Source organism: Euphorbia lathyris, chromosome 3 (assembly GCF_963576675.1).
Source record: "Euphorbia lathyris chromosome 3, ddEupLath1.1, whole genome shotgun sequence".
Taxonomy (NCBI): domain Eukaryota; kingdom Viridiplantae; phylum Streptophyta; class Magnoliopsida; order Malpighiales; family Euphorbiaceae; genus Euphorbia; species Euphorbia lathyris.
The window spans coordinates 48,428,726-48,436,661 of record NC_088912.1 but is presented as its reverse complement, the minus strand read 5'-3'; the positions used below and the strand labels follow the sequence as shown (position 1 = coordinate 48,436,661).

The 7,936-nt window shown below is 31.8% G+C and overlaps 1 pseudogene; it reads right to left on the bottom strand.

The window, feature by feature from the left end:
• Window positions 1–816: 816 nt before the first annotated feature.
• LOC136223612 (probable histone H2B.3) lies at window positions 817–1,221 on the bottom strand (annotated as a pseudogene).
• Window positions 1,222–7,936: the final 6,715 nt, after the last annotated feature.

Here is a 7,936-nt window from a genome sequence, read left to right as displayed (position 1 = left end):
GCTTATTACCGTAGCTAATTCATTTTCTTAGACATGGTGGTTGATGTTCATACTGTGGTTCAATCAATTACATTATAGGCTTGGTGACTTTAGCATATTATCTCGGAATTCAGAGGAATTGTATATTCGAAGAGCTAAATTGCTTATTCTATAGGAAGTTTGATCTGTTTATCTTTTAATTTAGAGTAAAGATATAATGCTATTAATGAAGTCAATTATACCAATAATACAGTAATCCTGAGTTTTTCAATTAGAAGTCTATAGTTTGATACAGTTCTCCTAGAGTTGCTAAAGCCACTAGATATCATGAACTTAATATTTAATTTTATGCTTTTATTTTGATTTGTTATGCAACAATGTTTATTGTTGCTATTGTTTTGTTGCTTTTATTTTGTTTTATAATGTTTCTGGGTAAATTTCATCTGTGGTGTACAACCTTTACCCTAAATCACAGTTTGGTGTACAACCTTCATTTTGTCTCACTAATATATATGAACTTAGGGGTGACCTCCCACTATGGTGTATAGCAGGTAAAAATAACCGGTCAACGCCGGTCAACTCGCCACATCATTAATTTTTATTATATCCATTACCAAAGTGGGACCCACCATATATGTATTTACTAAAATACCCCTCAATTTTTTGTCCAGTAAATGAAGGTTAAATTAACATTATAAAAAAGAATACATCTAACTACAAAAATTACCAATTTTGGACAATCATCTAAAGAACCCTAAATCGAACATAACTTCCCAAATCTTTACATCAGCAAACACCAATTGATATCACAAATCAACAATAAAAAAGAGAAGACCTCTAAGAGCTTGTGAATTTCGTAACAACTTTTGTACCCTCGGAGACGGCGTGCTTGGCCAATTCTCCCGACAGAACAAGTCTGACGGCGGTCTAGATCTCCCGAGAAGTAATTGTCGGCTTCTTATTGTATCTAGCGAGGCGAGATGACTCCTGAGCAAGCTTCTCGAAGATGTCGTTGATGAAACTGTTCATAATCCCCATGGCCTTGCTGGAGATTCCGATATCAGGATGAACTTGTTTCAACACCTTAAAGATGTAGATCTTGTAGGTCTCGACGCTCTTCTTTGATCGCTTCTTCTTCTTATCGGAGGATGCGCCTTCCTTTGGTAATTTCTTCTCTACTCTCGGCTTCTTCTCTGTCGGTGCCTTCTCGGCCTTCTTATCCTCCGCTGCCTTTGGTGCCATTGGTTTTTGTAGAGAGATTAAAGAGAAATGAAATCGTAGACTGATGCGCGTTTTACGTATACGTGCATGTGAAGACAAGTGTACCTTAGTCATGTATCAAGTAATAAAGTGAAAGTAGAGTATCATTCCCACAAGGATGGTGATTATAAGTACTAATCTTTTTGCTCACTAACTATTATTTAAACAATCAAAAGGTAGAGTTTGGTGGGCACCAAGTTAAGACTTAATAAACAAGTGAAATGAAAATTAGACAAAATTAGATAAGAGAATACTTATAATGAAAGAAACTAAGGCTTCTAGCTTCACTTAACCTCTTTGCTTGGTAATAACACTTAACCCCTTTTAAGTTGTTTTATCCTTTTTAAGATGACGATTTTTCTTATTAACTAATAGTTCTCGAGATTGGTTCTAAGATCTCAACTAATTACTTTCTATTGGTCCGGCTCAAGTAATTAATCAAGAGAAGCATTAAGTTTTATTAATCTAAACCTTTTTAACCTGCTTTACCTTGGTCCGGCTAAAGTGATTACTTAAGATTCAAGAAAAACCGCTCGAGTAATTAGTTCTAAACTTTCGATTAATTACTTTCCCTTGGTCTGGCTTAAGTAATTAATCCAAAGAAGCATTAAGTTTTCTTAGTTCCAAACCTTCGATTTATTACTTTCCCTTGGTCCGGCTCAAGTAATAAATCTAAGATTTGCAATAAGATTCATGAAAAAACCTTCGAAACCCAATAAGCCACACTAAATAGTGATTAGGTCCAACTTATGAATTTCGATTAATCAATTTAATCACGGTCAATATAAACGATTAATTATATTTAAGTAGAGAGTTGGCCCATCTCCTACAAGCATTAAGAATCATAAGTTAGTTCTTAAAAATGATAAACACAACTTAAATGGGTTAAACGTAATTACCATATAATTAATATTAAGATCCGCTTTTAGCCTTAGTTAAGGAGGTTTTAGCCCATGGTTAGATTAAAACACACCTTAAAAAGATAGATAATGGAGTTCATAGTAATAAAAGAGATTAAAGTTTAGAAGAAACCGTAATGACGATTGCCGAATGAACTTCTTCGATAACTTAAAACTTACTTTTATTGAATGAACTCTTGCACAAACAACACCTTAACAACAATAACAACAACATAAACAACTAATTTTTAAGGAGAAAAATCAGCAAAATAACATTATAGAGGGAGAAATTAAGCCTAAGCTTGATGTGTCTTCAAATGGCACCCAATGCCTCCTTTTATAGTAAAATGGCACACATAATTCCAAAGACCAAGTCATAATTATGGCCTCCCACTCCCTTATCTTCTGAATTTAGCATTTAAGAGAGCATGGTGGAAGATTTTAATAATTAGGAGTTGAAATGTGTAAAGGTGTGAAAGGAATCTTAGGCTTCAACATATTCATCAATTTTGGATAATTTTCTAGGCCTGATGCACTTCGAATTTGGAGATGATTATTATTAGTAATTTGTTCATCTTTCTCTTAGTTTTCCAACGCATTTTGAATCGTCTCAATCCGAGTCCGTATGAGGGAGATAAGTTGAAAATACAAAAATGTGTCAAATCTGTCCTAGTGTGAATAATTAGACTTTATCTTACAGCACCTATCCGCGATGAAGTGCACGTTGGGTGTCACTAAAACTCCTTTTTTCTGGTCCCTTTTACTCTCGAGTTGCCGCCTTAAGCCCCGACTTGGTTATTTGTGCTGAAAACCTTGCGAAAGTGCCTAGAAAATACACAAATTGGCTTAGATACATAAAATGAAGAAAATATACAAAAACCATTATTAAAATTTATTAAAATGGTACAAAATAACTAGTAATTAAATACTAAAAATGCTATAAATTATGACGATAAGAACACCCCCAAACTTAAGCTTTGCTTGTCCTCAAGCAAAGAAAAACTGAAAACAAAATTTATCGTCGAATAAGTTAACGTAAAGACAGGAATTATTTTAATCGAAAATGAGCAAAAATTCTATATTCAAATCTCGGACTATTTCTTTGGATAAAATGATTTGTTTTTACACTCTTATTTTCCAAATGGATATTTTTCATTGTCTTGAATAAAATTGAACCAATTTAAACACCTCGCATGGAAGTCACTCTTACACTCAAGTGTTTAGGGCATTGAATTTTTCGCTCAAATCCGATAAAAACACTAACTATTAAAAATTTCCATGGTCATCCAAATCTTTACCAAACGCGACCGACTATAAACACGATCAAAAGGTCTTTAACGGGTTGTAATATTGGTTGAAGGTAAAGGTATGGAGAAGAGGAGATTTGTGGGTAAATAAATTCACGGGTAATTATTTGATAGATTCACAAAAGAGATTTTGTCTTTCGGAAATTCAGAATTTTTGTAACGGAAATCTCTCTTTTATTTTTATATATATATGGTACCATATATTTTTATTTTTTTTCTTCTCTTTTATTTTTCAATTTTTTTGACTTTATATATATATATATATATATATATATATATATATATCGATATGAATTTTATTTATATGTATATATATAGAAAGTATGAAATATACGAAAATAGAGAGGTATAACCGTTATATATCGGTAGAAGTGTTTGTCTGAATTTCATATTTATTGTGAATCATCATCTCAATCATATTGGTTACTAATTACCCGTAAATTTAGGGGGAACAAAAATGGTATTTATGAAGGGAATGCGGCTTGTAACGTGGTGAAATGAATGGAATGTCTAGGCTCGAAGGGGTGAACGACGGAGGATGTGTTTGAGGTGGGCTATTATTTTGAGTTTGAAATGTGGGGGTAAAACAAGGAATGCCTTAATCATATTGTGTTTTGAGCTAGACGTGTGAGGTTTTGACCGGTATTTGATGCAAATTCTCAAGTTTCGTGTAATTATGGAACACTCGTGAGAAAAAAATGAAGCATTAGTGAATGCTTTTTAAATTAGGCTCAAAAACTCACTTTGGAATGGTAATGTATGCCAATTAACTCAATTTTATTCCTCAAAATGTAAATGTCGATTTGTTAAATACTGAGTGTAATAAAAAAAAATTTACGTATTCAAAATAGTCCAAAATTCGTTTACAAAATTTAAGATTTTCAAATAAAATTTCATCCTATCAAAATTTAACATTTATTCTAGACAATTTTTTTTTTTTTTACTTTCTTGTTTGATTAAAGAAAAACTTTAGAGTGGGGTTTTTATTCAAAATTATTTAACAAAAACATTTATTTAAAAGCTAAATCAAGATAGTAAAAATAAAGAGTAAAAAAAAGTAAAAAAATACAAAATAATACAAAATTAAAAATAAAGTGCAAAATAACACAAAATTAACATTAAACGTATGTCACACAATTGAAACAAAAGTACAAAAATAAAAATTACTGAAAATAAAAATAGAATGATATCCTTTACTCCCATCCCCCATTAGTGTAGCATTTAGTCCCGAAATGCGAAATAAAAACTAACACTAAAGCAGAAAGTAAAGGATAGAAAGACTCCCTGTCTAAGGCAACTGTGGGGATTAGAGTGTCTGAGATCGATTAGTGGTAGAAATTAGGTGTTTTAATGGAGGTTGTCGCTAGAAAAGTTGCCGAAGATAGAGGGAGGGGTGGTCTTGAGAGCTACAAAATAAGGAAGAGTAGAATGAAAATAAAATAGGGAAATAAGGAGAAGGAAAAAGAAAAAGAAAAAGACACACAAAAAGAAAAAAGAAAAAGAAAGAGATACAAAGAAGAGAGAAAGAAACATAAAATGAAAAGAAGGAAAGACAAAGAGAAGAAGGGTTAATACACATATTTGCTCATGTGTTTTCGCGGAAAAACAGATTTACCCTTAAATCAAATAAACCCACAAAACTATCCCTGAATTTTTCATAAACCTGCAATTATATCCTAATCTGACGGAGCTGCTAAATGGCGATGACATCAAACCTTCTTGTCTCCAAAAAAAATTGGATGATGACAATCAAAATTTATTTGGTTTCTTATTGTTTTCTATTGCTATTGCTTTTGGATTAATTAGGAGGTTTAGACGCCATTTTATTAGGTTGATTGAGCTTTTATGAAAATGAATTTTGACCAATCTGTTCTTCTAACTTGCTTTTAATCGAAATTGAATGTGCATGTTTTTTTCTGTTTTTGATTGGTTGTTCTTTTCTGAAGTTTTTCTGGAGATAAGAAAGTTTAATGTCATCGCCGTTTAGCAGCTCCGTCGGATTAGGGTATAATTGTAGGTTTACGGAAAATTCAGGGATAGTTTTGTGGGTTTATTTGATTTAAGGACAAATCTGTTTTTCCGAGAAAACACAAGGGCAAATATGTGTATTAATCCAAGAGAAGAATGAAAGAAAGAGAAGAAAAATAAAAATAAAAAGAAAATAAATTAAAAAGGGGGGAGGAGGCATAACTTACCCAGCTCTACGCGGGGTAAGTTCCCATCTCGTCGAGATGGGGATCCATCTCGACGAGATGGGCAATTCGAGAGAGAAAACTCTCTGGAATTGAGATGGAGCTGCTCCTTTTATTTTTATTTTTTTTTTTTAATTTTTTTTTTATTTTTTAATTTGTTTTATAAATCTAATATATATATATATATATATATATATAATCAACTTTAGAAAATTATATATATGTTATTTTATATTTTTTTTCTTTTTTTTTCAAAAATAAAAACAAAGATTTTTTTCTTTTTATAAATATATAAGAAAAAAGAATAAAATAAAAGTAAAAATTGAAAAAGGTTATAAATATCGGGTTGCCTCCCGACAAGCGCTAAATTTAACGTCGTTTAGCTCGACTTATACTTCCCCTTTTATGTGAACGTATGAAGTCGTATGAGGAATCCAAATTCTTTGATAAAAATCCTGTAAATGCACATTGGATTGTCAGATTTGGGGATAATTTAACAAAATCCACGACATATATTTGAAAAAATTATGTACGACTTTCGATTTCTCCCTTTTTGACTCCCGTGGCAAGTCATATAACACATAAAATGTTTGAGTCAGGATTATCTCGAACTCCTCTATCGTAGATTTTTTTACCAAAATTTTCAACTCTCCACTTTTGGTCGAACGGTCACTATTCTCCACTAATATCGGCTCCAAAAATTTATTATCATGTTGAGGCTCATCTAAGATAAATACTTCAATCTGATCATTTGAATCAAACTCTCTAGTTGATTTACTTGCAGTTAAATCAATTAGTAGATCTCGTTTAATGCAAATATCTCTTATTAAAGTATAAGAACTATCATGTTGAATTTCTTTTGAAGAAATAAAATCAATCTTTAATTCCTCAATAGTTTTTTCTTCATTGCCGATATGTTGTGGTGAATTTGGACCATCATGTTGATATTTGAACCATGAATTTTCAGGTTCGTCCTCCCAATTAGAGTAGAATGAGTCGAAATTTTTTTCGATCGACGAATGTATTCTCCATGAAAACTCATTCATCGCCATCTCCCTATAAAAGAATTATAAAAAAAGGTGAAGAAAAATATCAAAATATTTACAAAAAAAAACGTTTAAATTAATAGAAGTTCGACTAGATTAATATTGCAATTCTACCATCCCCGTCAACAGCGCCAAAAACTTGATGCGAGTTTTACGTATACGTGCATGTGAAGGCAAGTGTACCTTAGTCGTGTATCAAGTAATAAAGTGAAAGTAGAGTATCGTTCCCACGAGGATGGTGATTATAAGTACTAATCTTTTTGCTCACTAACTATTATTTAAACAATCGAAAGGTAGAGTTTGGTGGGCACCAAGTTAAGACTTAATAAACAAGTGAAATGAAAATTAGATAAGAGAATACTTATAATGAAAGAAACTAAGGCTTCTAGCTTCACTTAACCTCTTTGCTTGGTAATAACACTTAGCCCCTTTTAAGTTGTTTTATCCTTTTTAAGATGACGATTTTTCTTATTAACTAATAGTTCTCGAGATTGGTTCTAAGCTCTCGACTAATTACTTTCCCTTGGTCCGGCTTAGGTAATTAATCAAGAGAAGCATTAAGTTTTATTAATCTAAACCTTTTTAACCTACTTTACCTTGGTCCGGCTAAAGTGATTACTTAAGATTCAAGAAAAACCGCTCGAGTAATTAGTTCTAAACTTTCGATTAATTACTTTCCCTTGGTCTGGCTCAAGTAATTAATCCAAAGAAGCATTAAGTTTTCTTAGTTCCAAACCTTCGATTTATTACTTTCCATTGGTCCGACTCAAGTAATAAATCTAAGATTTGCAATAAGATTCATGAAAAAATCTTGGAAACCCAATAAGCCACACTAAATGGTGATTAGGTCCAACTTATGAATTTCGATTAATCAATTTAATCACGGCCAATATAAACGATTAATTATATTCAAGTAGAGAGTTGGCCCATCTTCTACAAGCATTAAGAATCATAAGTTAGTTCTTAAAAATGATAAACACAACTTAAATGGGTTAAACGTAATTACCATATGATTAAGATTAAGATCCGCTTTTAGCCTTATTTAAGGAGGTTTTAGCCCATGGTTAGATTAAAACGCACCTTAAAAAGATAGATAATGGAGTTCATAGTAATAAAAGAGATTAAAGTTTAGAAGAAACCATAATGACGATTGCTGAATGAACTTCTTCGATAACTTAAAACTTACTTTTATTGAATGAACTCTTGCATAAACAACACCTTAACAGCAATAACAACAACACAAACAACTGATT